Raw genomic sequence first — 16,922 nt, forward strand, 5'->3', positions numbered from 1 at the left:
CCCAGGAAGCCCCACACCTCCGCTCCGTAACTTACTTTCGCACAGCAGATGGATCTGTATAAGGTCAGGATTTGTTCCGGGGACCATTTCCCTAGTCTCTGCCCATACCCCATGATAGCTCCTACTGCGGCCGCCAGTTTTGTCGAGTGTTTTTCGATCAAGGGTTTGAACGATAGATCGTGATCGAATAACACCCCCAGATATGTGAAAGACTTGACCTGGTCTATTTTGTGTGACCCGATATTATATGTAAAAGATCCTTTTGTGGGTTTCCCTGATGTCATAATAAAGGACTTTTCCAGGTTTGTTGCCAGGTCCAATTTGTCCATGAATTTGACAAACCCGTCAATTAGTTTTTGCAGGCCCATAGGTGTTCTCGAGAGCAAAACCGCGTCATCGGCGTAGAGTAGTACAGGTACGGCTTGATGACCGATTTGGGGTGAATCAACTTTGAGCTTAAGGAGGTCCTGTTCCAGTGCGTTAATGTAGATGGAGAAGAGGAATGGAGCGAGGATACATCCCTGCCTTACTCCACTATTGCAGGTGAAGGGATCGGTCTTTTTTCCTTCCTGGCTGTATCTTACGCTTGCTGAGGTGTTGCGGTGTAGATTTTGTAGGGTATCAACTAGTGATTGGTCCGCTCCTAGATCCATTAGCATAGCCCAGAGCTTTCTCCTGTTCACACGGTCGAAGGCCGCGGAGAGGTCCATAAACCCCATGTGTATTGACCCCCTCCCGGCGATGGTGTATTTTGCAATCAGGAGGTATAAATTTAGGCATTGGTCGGTGGTAGATCTGCCTTTCCTGAAGCCGTATTGGATTTCGGAGAGGATTTGTTGTTCCTCTACCCAATCTTGCAGTCTCGATAGAATGACTCGACCCAGGACTTTAGCTGTTACGTCTATGAGCGAGATGGGTCGGTAGCATTGGGGGTCATCTCGGTTGCCTTTTTTGTAAATGGGGACTATGGTCGCCGTTGACCAGGACTGGGGGAGGCCTGCCTCCACTGCCTCGTTTAGCACCCTCGTGAGTAAGGGAGCCCATAGTTCTGGTTTGCTTAGGAATAAGTCTGGTGGTATTCCGTCCGGGCCCGGCGCCTTATTTTTGCTGAGTCCGGTTATTCCTAGTTCGACCTCCTTTAAGGTGAAGTTTAGCTTAGCGGGCTGATGGGCCTTCGATAACTCCTCTTGGGGTGCCTGGTTTGAGAGGTTATATAAACTCTGGAAATGTTTCTGCCATTGCTGCGGCAAAATGGTGTTCATGATTTTTGGGGCCCCTTGGTCCTGGAAGCAGGGGGTGTTGATCACTTTCCAGAAGGCAGTAGAGTCTTTTCTTTCTGCGGCATCCCTTAGGTCTTCCCAAGCCTGATTTTGTATACTCTGCTTTCGTGCCTTCACGGCTTTTTTGTATTCGGCTCTGTTCCTTGCCACCTTCGTTTTGTCCCTTGGTTGGGCGTGAAGACTAGCCTTCAGGTTTTTCAGCGCCTTTGTGCAGTTTGTATCAAACCAACAGGGGTTTGGGGGAGTTTTGTTATTAGCTCCTTTGGTTTGGAGGGAGTTACTTACAACCTGTGCGATTTCTTCGAATGCCTTCACCACCGCACCTCCGGTTACGCAGGGGTCGAGACATTTATCGATCGCTGCTGAGGCTTCGAGTAGGAGCTTTTTATAAAAACTGTTCTCATCAATTTTGGCCCATTTGATTCTTCTTCCCTGGTCCACTGCTCTTTCCAGGATGGCAGGTCTTTTTTGGGCTGAAAAGACGAAACCTTCCATTTTGATAATCACCGGGTTGTGATCACTGAAGCTCCTGGCCTCTATGGTGATTGTACTGATGCGTCTTTTTAGATTAGGAGAGACTAATGCAAAGTCGATGTAAGAATGACAGCCTCTGCCTTTGAATGTTGGAGTTAGTTCTCCTTTCTCATTTAAGATAGCAAGGTCCAGAGTTTGGGTAAGGTTGTGCCTTTTCATTAGTCTTTCTAGGTCCCAGCCCTCTGTTGAGTGGGTGAAGTGTGGGCCTTTCATGATCGTGCATTTTGACCAATCATTATTAAAGGGTGTCAAATTTTCGCAGAGGTGACAGTTAAAATCTCCCATTAAAATTAAACTCATGGGCTTTGGTGTCTTGGATAAAAAGTTCAAACAATTTTCAAGTTCTTTTATGGCTACGCCCTTCTCCGTTATAGCCGGTGTGTTATACCAGTTCATTAGCAGGAATGTTAGGCTTGATGAGGTGAACCTTAGTACTTGGAGGTTGCGTGTGAACCATTTGGTATTGGACCAGGTACCATTAATATCTAAGTGGACGTAGATCGCGAGCCCCCCACTCGCTCTCCCTGAGATAGCTTTTTTTGCAGGAACAAAGAAGCTTTTATAGCCCTCCATACTATAATCATGCAGGTCAGTGGCCCAGGTCTCTTGGAGGCATAGGATGTGAAATTTCTTTATGTAGCTGAGCCAGTCCTGAGATGCGAATTTAGTCGCTAGCCCTGCAATGTTCCAGGTAGCTATTAGTAAGTTATCATGGATCCTGACCTTAGGAGTGCTTTTTCCTGCGCCTGGCAGAGGGTTCAGTTGTTTGTCCTTTGCAGGTGCGGCAGCCCGGGTTGATTGCGGTCCGGGGGGGGTAGTGATTCTTCTGTCGGGATTTATCCCATCCCGTTTGCCCTGAGTGCTATTTGGTGGTGTGCTCCTGCCTCCTGTAGTATGCACTGGACCCGTGACATCAATTTGTCCATGGGCTACTCCTTCTTCCGCCCCTAATGGTGGAAGACTTGGCTCATTCCTTTTTTGGATCTTTGATGGTAAACGGTCCATTCTCTGTCAGTCCACCCCTTCGAGTGTGCTGAACCTGTTCCAGTGGGCAAACTGCATTATCGAGGAGTCATAGGTAGGGAATACAGGGTTTAACCTTTGCCATTGGGGTGGGCCATATTGGAAACCCAAGTGCGGTATTCTGTTGTGGCCAAAATTCTGCCTCGGCCTTTGGGGTGCAAGGGGGTAGAAATAAGATAGATGGACCGGGTGAATTTGCGATCGGGTGTAACTCGGGGGGGCATTGCAGATAAAGTTGACTGCTGCCATGTCTCTAAAATTCACCGTGATGATGTCCCCTGCGATGGTCTTAGTGCCTTTGCCGATCCACTCGCCCCTTCTCACTGAGAGGATTTCCCCGTAGATGTTTGGGGGCAGGGGCCTATGTGTTTGCAGCCACTGTGCGCATTTGTTTTTTAATTCGATTTGTGATTCCCTTTGGCCCTCCTTTAAGGGGGGCACTCCTGTAAGGACAACTACAAATGGCAATGCCTCAGGTGGGAGATTAATTGTCCTGAAGCGTATTGCGGTTTTCTTTTCATTGGTGGTTGTCGCGGTGGGGTTCCGGGGGGTCTTAGGGTCCGCCTTCGGGGTTAAGGCCTTATTTTCTTCTATCGTTTGTGGAAATCCGGGTGGAGGTTTATTGTTGCCGGTCGGTGTTTGCTTTTTATTTTTACCTGCTTGTGGGGTGGAGGCAACCTTCTGTTTTTCCTTGGCTCCTTTCTGCGTGACACCGGTGTTATTGGTGTTGTTGGGTTTGGAAGCCCCATTGTGTGCTGAAGAGACCTTATCTTTTGATAAGCTTGTTGTTGTAGGTTCCTTTGGTTTTATCGAATCCCGTTCCTGCGTGGGATGGGTTTTCGGGCTGATCCCCTTGTTGTTAACCAGTGATGTTAGTCTATCTATTTTTGCTATGAGGGGTTTTAACAGCACCGTGATGGAATGCTCCAGGTCAGATTTAAGATCCGCCACCATGTTGGTTATCCAGCATGGTATTCCAGGTGTTGACGGGTTGATGGGCGTGATCAGATTGTGATTGCTGGACTTTACATGACCTTTTTTCCTCCCTTTTTTAAGGCCATCCCTATGCGGCGTTTTCTCCTCGGTGAGTACGTCTGTGTCTTTAGTGTTTGTTTGAGTGCTTAATTGTGCACCAGGTCTATCCCTGCTAGTTTCAGCGGGCGCCTGGGCACAAGGAAGGTCAGCAAAGGATGGTGGGGTTATGGGCCGGCTAGTGTAGGTCTCCTCTGCCAAGTCCTCGGAGGCTTCTGAAAGGTTAAACAATGATTCCTGGGTATCTTGAATGATAGTTACAGGTGGTAGAGACATTCTCCTCTCTGTGTTAGCTATGGCGTCGGAAACCGCCCCTATGGTCTGTTTGAGCATTTTGTCGATGGCAGTTAGGGTCGGTAGAGGTGGTGGATGATCCGATTTGGCTTTTGTGCTCGATCTTAGGGTGGGCATCCTGGTCTTCTTAGCGGTTTTCCTCATTGCGGGGGGTACTATGTTGGATGTTGACGGCCGGATGTAGCTTGTGACGGTAAAGATGGCCAGTAGCTAGGCTGGGTGCCGAGAGACTGTTGACGATGGCTTCTGAAGGGGCAATTTTCAGGGGGCTAGCCCAGCCCGGCCTCTTCTGGCCCCTGAGGGCCACAGAGGGCCCGCCCTTTGCCCGGGCTTCGCTCCGGGCGTCCCGCTCGCGTCCCGCTATGCGGTGTTGTGCTCTTCTTAAGAGGGGCGTTGCGGCTGGGGGCGTGTCTTGTTGTGGGCGCGGCCGTGCACACCTGTGCAACGCGGGGACTCCTGGTCTATGGAGTCCCTGCACCGCGCGCCCACAGTCGCCTCCCGCTGTTCTCTCTTCCTCCCGGGTGTTGTTCTCTGGTGTTCCTGCAGCCTCAACCCCACACCAGTCGCCGCGCAGCGGCACCCGCGAAGCGGGTGCTGCAAGTTGTAGATTGGCGAACTGGTGGTCAATCCCTCCTGGGACACAGGGAGGCTGCAGGGCTGGAAGCCGATTACCCGCTCCACTTCTTGTGCAGATGGCGATGTCCGGAAATAACGTCCTGGTAAGGTTCTTTTGCTACTGAATCCCACTGCTCTCTGGGCGAGTTTACTTTTGACCCGGATTGGCCGGCTGGGGGCGTGTCTTGCTGTGGGCGCGGCCGTGCACACCTGTGCAACGCGGGGACTCCTGGTCTATGGAGTCCCTGCACCGCGCGCCCACAGTCGCCTCCCGCTGTTCTCTCTTCCTCCCGGGTGTTGTTCTCTGGTGTTCCTGCAGCCTCAACCCCACACCAGTCGCTGCGCAGCGGCACCCGCAAAGCGGGTGCTGCAAGTTGTAGATTGGCGAACTGGCGGTCAATCCCTCCTGGGACACAGGGAGGCTGCAGGGCTGGAAGACGATTACCCGCTCCACTTCTTGTGCAGATGGCGATGTCCAGAAATAACGTCCTGGTAAGGTTCTTTTGCTACTGAATCCCACTGCTCTCTGGGCGAGTTTGCTTTTGACCCGGATTGGCCGGCTGGGGGCGTGTCTTGCTGTGGGCGCGGCCGTGCACACCTGTGCAACGCGGGGACTCCTGGTCTATGGAGTCCCTGCACCGCGCGCCCACAGTCGCCTCCCGCTGTTCTCTCTTCCTCCCGGGTGTTGTTCTCTGGTGTTCCTGCAGCCTCAACCCCACACCAGTCGCCGCGCAGCGGCACCCGCGAAGCGGGTGCTGCAAGTTGTAGATTGGCGAACTGGCGGTCAATCCCTCCTGGGACACAGGGAGGCTGCAGGGCTGGAAGACGATTACCCGCTCCACTTCTTGTGCAGATGGCGATGTCCGGAAATAACGTCCTGGTAAGGTTCTTTTGCTACTGAATCCCACTGCTCTCTGGGCGAGTTTGCTTTTGACCCGGATTGGCCGGCTGGGGGCGTGTCTTGCTGTGGGCGCGGCCGTGCACACCTGTGCAACGCGGGGACTCCTGGTCTATGGAGTCCCTGCACCGCGCGCCCACAGTCGCCTCCCGCTGTTCTCTCTTCCTCCCGGGTGTTGTTCTCTGGTGTTCCTGCAGCCTCAACCCCACACCAGTCATCGCGCAGCGGCACCCGCGAAGCGGGTGCTGCAAGTTGTAGATTGGCGAACTGGCGGTCAATCCCTCCTGGGACACAGGGAGGCTGCAGGGCTGGAAGACGATTACCCGCTCCACTTCTTGTGCAGATGGCGATGTCCGGAAATAACGTCCTGGTAAGGTTCTTTTGCTACTGAATTTGGTAGCTAGTCGATTTCCCTAGTTGCACACCTCATCACTCATTTGAGCACACAAGCTAGAAACATATGGACACAAACATTCTATTGCCACACACGAGGATCAATAATTAGAGGGAATACTGGTGACCGGGATTTTCTGGTGAGACCCATATCAATGCGCACTAGACGATGTGCCTCATTTCCAGGAAGGTACGGAATTTGCAACTCTTCATTGTGTGTGTGACTGGAACGGTCTGATGCGAACTGTATGAAAGCATGCCAGACATTGTGCCGGGATTGACTTGTGTGACCTGGATTGGCGTTTACCTGGCAGGGTGCCACCTTCTTCCGAGAGGCTCCCCTGCTCCATTTTGCATTCAACAATTGTTACCTTTTTGGCCCTTAGTACTGCAGGCCAACTGCCCTTTCCTCACCCTGCCAACATCGTATTGCCAGGTAGGATTGCCCGGCTTGAGTAAGTGAAAGTGATTGACTAGGCTTAAAGAATGCTTCTGAAAATGGATTCAAGAGACTGCCTGACCCCCGTCATGCAAAACTGGGCTAGTGCTGGAAGGCCCTTGCAAAACCCTTTTGGAGTGTTCGACTAGTGCCCTCAGACCGCTTCTGCTCCACATCCTGTGGGTGAGCTTCCCGAGTGGCGGACAAATCTCCATTTGATGACTGCCTCTCAATTAGTCCTAATACCTACCCCCACCTGCTTCCCTGGGATCCTCACTAAAGGCCTCAATAGGATGACGGGCAGACTTTGCCCGCCCGCCATCCTCGTGGTAATGGGGACCGCCCGCCATAAGAGCGGCGGTCCCGTGGTGGGTATTAGGATGTGCCGGCCACAGTGGCGGTTTGCCTGCCTTGCCGTGGCGGCATTACCGCCACGGAAAAGCAACTGCAGACGGCCATCCAAATATGGCTGGAGGTGTCTGATAGACATCGCCCATATGAACCCTTTCCCGCCCCGGCCGCAAGGAGACCGGGGCGGGAAAGTGGCAGGCGGTGTTTGCCTCCGCTGCGGTCCCCCCGCCATTGTAATGTGGCGGGGGGAAAAGGGTGGCAGGCGGGCATTTATGACGGGCGGATCGCCACCGCCACCATGGCGGTGGCCATCCGCCTGACATCGTAATGGACCCTAAGTGTGAACATGGCTGTGTGTGACCTACTATTGGGGGGAGGGCTGTTTATCTTCAATCGGTGAGCATAGGATAGTCAGGGTGAGGTGGAGGGAGGATTGGGCCACCAAGACTGCAGAGTGCTATCAATTGAGCGGCTGGGTATCAGATGCACCGCATTACGGTGCTGTGTGCGTATGTATGCAAGCATGTCCCATACAGAACTGTCTGATATCCGCAACACCGCGTATCAGTGTGGACTGAGTGTGTGTGTGGGAGTGACAGTCTGCAGGCCGCCTGTGATTCACAACACTAGCCAACAGTGTTGCCTTTCACTGTAGTTTCTCAACAGGAGAACACTACCTTTGTTATTTGTTTTACCTGTGTGGCCTCAGCCCACGGTGCTGCTTAAAAGTGTTTTAATTCAGTGTATGTACACATTTCTGATATTGTTGTGACTTGGGGTGGGCCCTATAACGGTGTGGAATTTAATTATAAGAATTGCTAGGGTGGGCCTGAGGTTGACACCGTGTTGCGCCACATAAGGATGCTAAGTGGAGGGGGGATATGGAATAGGATATTTCCGATGTGTGCATTCTACTGATGTCATTTCAACACAGTTGGGCCTAATACTGCTAGAAATATTTCCAAGTGTGATTTAAACCCCGAAATACATGCTGTTCATGTTGTGTTGACTATAGTGTGTGTTAAATACAAAAGTTATTTACATACATCATGTGTGAACTCTCATTTGTGATGCCCAGTGTATTTATTGGGAGTGCTGTGCCACTGCTTTACACATTGTCTCTGTGATAATCCTGCCTGCCCAGTGCCAAGCTACCCAAGGGTGAGCGCAGGTTATACGGTGAGTGTAATCACCCACCTCTGAGTGGAGTGGTGGGCTCAGCCAAACAAAGTGCCAGTTCCAACAGTGAGCAAATAAAGGCGGGTTATGAAAGATAATTTAGAAGGAAGGATTTCTAAAGTTTTTTAGAACGTATCAATGTTTCTAAAATGAAACTGGTGCAATTGACTCAATGTGTGACATAAATAGGTACAGGTCTAGCAAAACATGCACAAGTGTATGTTTTTTATATAGATTCCCTGCACTTAGGTCTGTAACTTCTGACAATCATTTATTTACACCAATTTGAGAAGGAAATACCCCCGAAAAGAGCAGTTTAACAATAAACATAGATGTAATTTAGGATGCTTGTCGTTTACATCTTTTTTACCAAACCTGTTCCGATAATATCAGAATATTATTAACAGAAATAACCTCCGACAATGACATCGTGTTCTAGACATTGCGCTATTGGGTGTAGATTTTATATCATCAGGTGCACTGGACCGACTTTTTTGTAAAGTATATTTAGGATACAATATTAATGTCAGCCGATTTTCTGACTAGGTAATTATGGTTCCACAATGTATTTACTATTAGGACACAGAGTGGAACCATAGGCATGTACAGAGGACGTTCTTAATTAGTAACCTTTAGGAATAGTCTCCTTTGCGTTCAAAAACGAAGGATTCAGGAAGTCACTACAAAGGTGTAGAGTATTTATAATGTACTTGAACAGAGGTGAGCAGTCTGCGCTCCGGGTATAGACGGGAAGTAACTTCGTGACCAGCACTTAAAGGAGCAATGGCAGGTCTCCCGTGAATAACCTTCTGTTCGCGTGGAATAAAACAGGATTGTCAAGAAAGCAGTGTTTTGAGTTTCTCTGCATAATGATCAGTCATGTTGTGAGTATCAACAAAGTGATAACAGACACCAAACAGGAAAGAACAAAGAAGCCCTCTCACCCGCCTTCTAATACATTAAAGAAGCTTAAGCAGCAAAAATGATAAAGCTAAAAGTAGGTTAGTATATGTTTGGCACTTATACTCGGTGCTCGCCTGCTTTGCTGCCCCTTATGCAGGCGCGCTGCACCGCACAGCGCCGATAGACGGACTGTTTGGTGTAAACAACGTGCGCGTGCTTTGTTGCACACTGCATGCAGGGGCAAAGCTTGCCGTAAACTGTGATATAACAGAGCCGCAGATAAAATAGAAATCACAAATGCAAACTACTGAGCGGGGGATGCAACCTTAGCACAGATAAAACGTGTAAATTAGTCAGCATAACAAGTGACGTCTTCCGTTTTTTTATCCCGTATATTTATGCAGAGAGGAAAAATAAGAGTGGAAAGCTGATATTTTTACAAACATAACTTAAAAGTGAAAAAGGCCATTGTATTCCCCTTTTGATGTTCTTTTCGTAGGAGAAACGACCGCCTGTTGGAAAACTCGGGGCATGAAGCTGCTGCTGCCCGGTGGTTTGTCCAGGATCACTTTATTATTAGTTTCTGTTGCCTCTGTGCTGGTCCCTCCATCTTTGATTCAGCAGAAAACTCCGCATAGATGTCACTTGAGAGACTGCTTTAAGAAGAGACATGCGTGATGCACGCACACCTTCTAGACAACTTTAGTTACTCACTAAATTGTCACACATCTGCTCCCTGTGTCTAAGGAGCGGCGGTATAGATGTTTCGATATTCACACATGTTCATGCCATTATACAGAACAAGGGCCCCGTCTACCTTTTGTATAGATACATTACAAGTGTCCAGCACTGACAACTACCGTCCATTGTATCTGGAGACTTCAAATGCATACGGATTATGTTTACTTGAAATCAATAACACAAGCACTGGAAACGGAACAATAGCACTTTAAAACAGATTCGTTCTTTTAAGAGAAGGGAATTGTTTTATCGAAGGTAAGATACATTTTTGTCGACAGACAGCCAGCCGAGCAGATTTATATCAAGGCCTCTGGAACTTTGTCACAACACAAATCTGAACACAGCTGCCTCAGGACTGAGGCGATTGGCCTTCATGCCCACTAATGTCAGTGGGAGGCTCGGTGTTGTGTATACACGATAAGAGCAGCAACCAACTGTTGCAAGATTCGGTAATATAAACAATAATATTTGTATTTTAGTTGGCCAGCTTTTATCCCGTTGCCATAGCACCCGGCGCTATTGAAGGAATCCGTGATTTCAGACATTGCTCGATCTGCATCTCAAAACGGCAGAACATGTGTTCCACTGTTCAGGTTCGGAATTATTTGCCTAAGGTTTAAATTCAAAAGAAATCAGCACATAAAAAACAGAAGAACACCAGAGCCGCCATTACAGAAAGGGCAATATAGTACACCCGGTCCGTAACAACTGGTACTCACCAATCAATCCGGAAGTACATTTCCGATGGCAGACACCGCTCGCGTACTAAAAAGTCAGTCGATCTTTGTGCGTGTGAGCCTCCGGAAGGAAACGAGAAGAGAGCGGCAACTGCAAAATGACACTATGGAGCCACTGGAGATAGGAGGACGGGTACCCCGAGTAAGATCACCAGCATATCGTCGATGAATGTTTAAAGACTAGTACTACCCATTCTTTCGTCGGAAGGCCTCTCACCGGAGAGGGGGCGGCTCTTGATACACAATAGTACCCCCTCCTCTAAGTGGTAGCATCCCATGCTCAAGACCCCCGGCACACACACACACACACCCCCCACACTCGAGCCAACCTGTTCCCTAACGCGTGTCACTCAGAATATTATGAACAGAAATCACTTCTTACATAAATATCGTGTTCTAGATATTGCCCAATGATTCTTATTATTTCACCATTGATGGTAAGTGTCTAAACCTACAGAGCCGCATTAATAATACCTCACCCTGACATGTAAGTGGCATGATTCCTACATCCATGCGTCAATCACTCATGAAGCCGTTTTCTTTGAATTCGTAGGCTTATATTAATATTTGTGTAAGGAGTTAGACAGGACTATAAATCCCAGCATGCAACAAAAAAAATGTATGGATGTAACGTGGCTACGGTGCATCTGCGTGCGACGAGGCACTTGCTTGTTCTGGGTTCCTCTGACCTGACCAGTCAGCCGAGCTAAGCGTTAATAAGTTTCTAGGTGAAGCCGAGCGACTCCTAAAACTATGAAAAACCGTGCAAAAAAGAGAGAATCGTCGCGAGCTAAAAGTTCCTGAAAAAGGGATGGATGTGGGATAGAGTTACAGTTAATCATTAGTTAACATGGCCAGGCCCTCGTTTCCAAAACAAAATTCGGTATTGTAAATATTAAATCTGCTATGTCATGTTAATAATCGTACGACATTCAACTTTCCACTCGCCAGGGAGGCAACATTTCCCATCTGTAGGACTTTCTATTATACAAAAACGTTATAGCAAAACTTAATAAGCAAGCACGTCACACCACAATAATACAGCACACACTGAGAAGTTCCCCCAAAAATAATCTATGAAAAATGTTAACGTTCTTACCGGTGCAGGCAGGCCACTTCTGCAGGACGCCTCTCTTTCTGAACGATGTTATGAAGGTTACACCTGACTTGGTCCACTCGCCACACCCCATGCGCGTGCAGAGGGCGTGGTGCAGAGGTGAGGCGGAGGAAACCGACCTGCCTCTCACCTCCCTACAGTCCGCCCTGCTTCACCTCTGCTCTTCCACTTAACTCCGTATGCTGCTGAATACAGTAGTGTCCGCGGATCTGGGCAATGCCAGGCGAGGACAGTGGCAGCCCGGCTGATGATCTGTGAGATTCACAATAACCACTCGGAGGAATGTGTGTGTAACTGATGTGTGGCAATTGTATTTATATCATACTTGACCCCTGACAATGTCATTGAAGCTGTCTAAGGCTGCAAACTAGTCTGGAACCGAAGGTTAGTGGTTAATCCAGTGGTTGTTGGTTATTGTCCTGGTTGCACTTAGAGTGATCTTAAGTTGAAACACGTCACGTCTCTGCAAGCCCTATATACGCCTCTATGTTGGAAGATCTGGAACCAGATGCCTGTCCATCTGAGATCAACTACAGATGAATTAACTTATAAAAATCCTTGAATAGTTATTTTTTCAAAAAATGGAACAGGGTTTGGTGGTTTAGTGGACCAATGCGCCCACTGTAGGATCCTGTGTTTGACCTCATGGTTACAAGGTAAAATCCCGGTTGGTCCATTCAGCCTTTCATCCTTCTGAGGTCGATAACATAAGTACCATTGAGTTGGGAAACAATAAACATCTATTATTCAGCGCCAAGATCCCCTTGGGTGAACGTACGGTTCACAAATACACGTTATGTTAATGGTTGTCTGTCTTGTACCTGACTGTTCGCCCACTCTTCCGCCTGTTCTGTTATGCCAAGCACAGGGACTCTCACATAGTAGGTGTGCGCTATATAAAAGCTAAATATTCATTCATTGTAAATAATTGTGTTTTCTACCATTTAAATGCAGGATTCCAAGTGCTGAAATGCAAACAAGAACACTTTTTTTCCCGTTCATCCTCATTTTGAAGCTGTTACCACTATCCCAATTGACCACATTTTTCACGTAGACGGGGGCTACCCTTCCTCAAATTTACAAAATGTTCACCTTCATTGACATAAATGGAATTACACAAAACAAACACCTGCTTCCGTCCTTCTTTGGAGAGTCGACTGTTTGAGAGGCATGGCAAACCAAGGGTTGCACAAGCAAGTTACACTTCACATGGAAGAGGTGGTGATGAAAAAAATGAATTTTCTAAAAAAACTTACCTGAGCCCACGAGCCAAGTATATCTTGTGTGCTGTTTTCCTCAATGCTATTTTTGCATTTGTCACCCCGAGTGGGATAGGTATGCCCAGACGTGGGTCCCATGCTCTCCATGCCACTGGAGTTAAGCTAGCCTGGCTGATGAAGGGTGATACCCAGAAGTTGGTCCCAGGATGCTTATTTCCAGTCCAGGGAGCACCTGGCCTGGCAGTTTGGGCTGCACTGTTCATATGGAGAGCAGGGTCAAGACTGATTTGCATATGGCTGGGAACAAACTGGAATGGAATGTTGAGAAAAAAAAACGATGGGTTTAGGCCCAGCTCTCCATACATGGGGTGAATGTTTGACATTGTTCATCATTCTATCCATCAATTGTTCTTTTTGCATTTGTCACCCCAAGTGGGATGAGTCTGCCCAGATGTGGTCCCGTACTCTCCATACCACTGGAATCAAGCTAGCCTGGCTGTTGAGGGGTGATACCTGACAGTTCGAGCTAGACTGTTTCTATGGGGAGCAGGGTCAAGACAGATTTGCATATGGCTGGGAACAAACTAGAAGGGCATGGTGAGCAACATTATTTGTTTTTAAAGCGATTGATTCAGGCCCAGAGCTCTGTACCAGGGTGAATGTTTGACATTGTTCAGTATTACCTCAATCAATTGTTATTTTTAAATTGACACACAGCTTTGATTTGTTGAGAAACATTGTTGGTTAGAAGATCCCGATATGATGAGCACTAGACAGAAGAACATTATTGCTCCCAGAACGGTGTATGTTTTAAAATTAAAGTCCAAATCTAGAGACACATTAGCTGTTGTACATTAATTACTCCAGCAGCAATGATCAGAACTGCAAAGTGTAGCAGTAACACACATTTTAATTACTTGCCCTTATGCACCCACCGACATGTAGAGACCAGGTATAGTTTCAAATAGGTTGGACATACCCATTGACCCAATAATACTATGTGGCACATAACTGCTGTGTTTCCCTGACGCAACTCTGCCATGAGCAATATCAAAGTGCAAATATATGAATTGCAGAATATTTTGTTCTCAAAACCATGTAAGTGTTTCTTTCTTTAAGAGTGCAAAGAGGACTTGCACAATAAAAAACACATTGGGCCAGATACACCAAAGTAATCTGAGACAAAATCCTAATTTTACGACTTTCGGTATTCACAAAGGGCATTTAGGAGTAGTAAAGTAAGAAATCCTAACTTTACTACTCCTAAATGCCCTTTGTGAATACCAAAAGTTGTAAAGTTAGGATTTTGTCTAGGATTACTTTTGTGAATCGGGCCACAAATTTACTAATCTTTCAGTTCCCAGGGTAAGACTTCATGTTCTAAGGGAGGCACTGATTTTTTGCTGAGATACTATTGACTTTGACATGTAGATGGTATGCCATGGATGTTTAGAGGACATCAGCCTTTGTACCACTTGCATGTGTGCACCTATGAATGACTGAGGTCATTTTAAAAACAGTCCTGCTCTGAAGCACTGCTTTTAAATGTACATTGTGCCCAAACATAACTTTAGTTATAGGGGCACTCAAAAAGTGATAATCTATATTAATATTACATATTAGCTACCCCCAGGCTCTCCCCTAGGTGTTCCAGGGTTGGGGGTGGGATGGAGGAGGGTCCTGTGATTCTAGGAGGGTCAATATAAAATGTTTTATATGCCCTGGTGATGGAAAAATTGCACATTTCATTTTCCCCATTGTAGACACCTAGCCACATAGGATAACATTGCTATAGTTTATGGACACATACATATTGCTAGAAATTGAATACATATCATTCAAAGACTTGGAAGAATGATAGTGATAAATCCAGCAATATGGCATTCATGAATTTATCCTAAATTGTACAAAAAATAAATTATAAAACTATCTCGTAAGCCAAAAGTCAGTCTTTCTGCAGTCTTCCCTGATTGGTCAGAATTAACAGGATTAGCCAGGCTGCTTTGATGAAATGATAAGTGGCTCCCCAGAGGAGAAGCTATCTGCCGGAGAGGGTTCTGCTTCACAGGAATGTAAGAGCAGGGTAGAGGGGTCGTAAAGCAGGATGCTTTAAAGAAGGATCTGGCTAGGAAGGGAGTGCCAGTCCTTCTACCCAGTCCCCTCTGACCCAGCCGGATAGCAGGCTTAATAAATGAATCTGCAGATGTTAGGGGGAGAAGAGCAATGGAAATAAGCCACACTGGAGGTTGGTTTAGCTAGTTCTTGCTCCTCTGCTGAGAATTCAGCTAACATGGGGGCGGTTCTGGTCCTTCGATCTCCACTATTTAAACATGCTGAGACCGAGTAAGCGTGCAGCTGGCGAGCCGCAGGCACGCCACAGGCGCGCTGAAGGCACCCCTAAGGCAAGCCCGTCTGCGCCCGTCCATGCCTGGACGTCGCCAGACACCAGACATGCTGCCAGTTCGGATAGAGGTAAGCCCACTTACTCCTGTGGCGAACTTCTGGCTATTAGGAAAGTGGTGAGCCCTTGCAGTCACCCTCCATGCAATTTGCCTGAGGGCCCGTTCTGCTGTAAAAGCTGTGGCTTTAATAACTGCGCCATCACTTCGTCCCCTATTTCCTCTCCCTGTTCCAGGCAAAATATCAAACTCTTCAGCCTCAATTGTCGCTCCCTAGCTAAGCACTTTTCTGATGTTTACGATCTGCTGCATGATGAATCTGCTGATGTTCATTTTCTAACAGAGACATGGCTGTCAGCTGACATGGTGGCTGAGCCAGGTTTGGCGCTTCCACAGGGTTTCAGCATTGTGACTCTTTATAGAGAGTCAAGAGGGGGCAGTATTGCAGTTGTTTATAAATCCTGCTACACCTGCACCTTTGTCAAAGAGACTCGGGTTGGCTGTGAGTGTGCGTGCTTTGGGATTTCTTTTAACGCAAGTTATACCATGTCTGGTCTATTGGTATACGGCCTGCCAGGACCTTCTAGAGAGTTTAGGGCAGCACTCATCGATACAGTCAGTTCCTTGGCAATGAGAGCGGCCAATTTTAGCATGATTGGTGATCTGAACCTGCATCTACACAGCCCTCATGATGTGGAAATGGGTAATTTCTCAGCAAACCTTACAGCGTGTCAGATGATCCAATTTGGTCCAAGGTCCTACCCACTCCGCTGGCCATTTGCTGGACCCAGTTTTTTCTAACCTTCCCTCCCTGTGAACACTCCGATCCCGGTGTGCTGGTCCATCCATTATCTGATACCCATGACACTATTTGGGGTATAGCCCTCTCGGTGGGTGCTTCAGAAGGCCTCTTTTAAGCGCCCCGGCACAAATTAAATATTGACCAATTATCGCCCTTCTATCTAAGAATACGCTCAGCATGCCGGCTGACCCGGATGCTGCCCACTAAGCACTATCTGACTGGATCCTCTGGACACACTTATTCTTGGTAAGCGGTCTAAGAGCCGGAATACTAAATCTAGTCCTTGGTGCAATGACAAGCTTGCTACTATGCGTAAAGAATGCAAAAGGTTGGAGCGGCCATGGAGACGGGACTATGACCCGATCCTGAAGGGGTGCTATCAGGCAGCCACTAAGAATTATTACAGGGCTATCCAGACAGAATGGCCGCTTACTTTGCGGATGAGATCAGGAGCAGTAGTAGCCATGACAAAAGTATTTTTTCTATACTTAAAGATCTCAAACTGTCAGTGGTATCTACTGCACCTGTGATATTGTCGGAGGAGCAATGTGAGGCTCTCGCTACCTTCTTTGTTAAGAAGGAGGAGAACATCTATAAGACCTTTCCTCAAGCTGCAATGTGGCTTGGTGAACCCTATGTTCAGACCCCTTCCTACTCACACTCTTTCCGCCTTCCTGTTGGTTTCCCAGGATGAGCTGCGCATGCTATGTAGCAAGGTTACATCGGGCTCTCTTGCTGACCCCCTTAAGCCTGATCAATTTAGAAAATCGCTACCTGTGCTCCTTACACCTCTGGGTCAGGTGATCAACATGTCTCTGTCCATGGCAGTTGTCCCTAGGACTTGGAAACAAGCAAGGGTGGTCCCACTGCTAAACAAAAGAACATCCTTGATACTGCTAAACCAGAGAACTTTCGCCCCATATGCTTCTCAACACGGGTATCCAAGATCTCTGAGGCCTACATTA

The 16,922-nt window shown here is 47.7% G+C and overlaps 1 protein-coding gene across 1 annotated transcript in view; it reads right to left on the reverse strand.

Annotated features, from left to right (window-relative positions):
- WDR72 (WD repeat domain 72) overlaps positions 1–11,597 on the reverse strand; it is a 976,411-nt gene extending 964,814 nt beyond the window's left edge. Inside the window, exon 1 of the mRNA XM_086958315.1 lies at positions 11,519–11,597. The gene's annotated coding sequence lies outside the window, so the exon portion shown is untranslated. The remainder of the gene's footprint in view (positions 1–11,518) is intronic.
- Between the last annotated feature and the right edge of the window lie 5,325 nt (positions 11,598–16,922).

The sequence above is a fragment of the Lissotriton vulgaris genome, chromosome 2_1 (assembly GCF_964263255.1).
Source record: "Lissotriton vulgaris chromosome 2_1, aLisVul1.2, whole genome shotgun sequence".
NCBI classification, from domain to species: Eukaryota; Metazoa; Chordata; class Amphibia; order Caudata; family Salamandridae; genus Lissotriton; species Lissotriton vulgaris.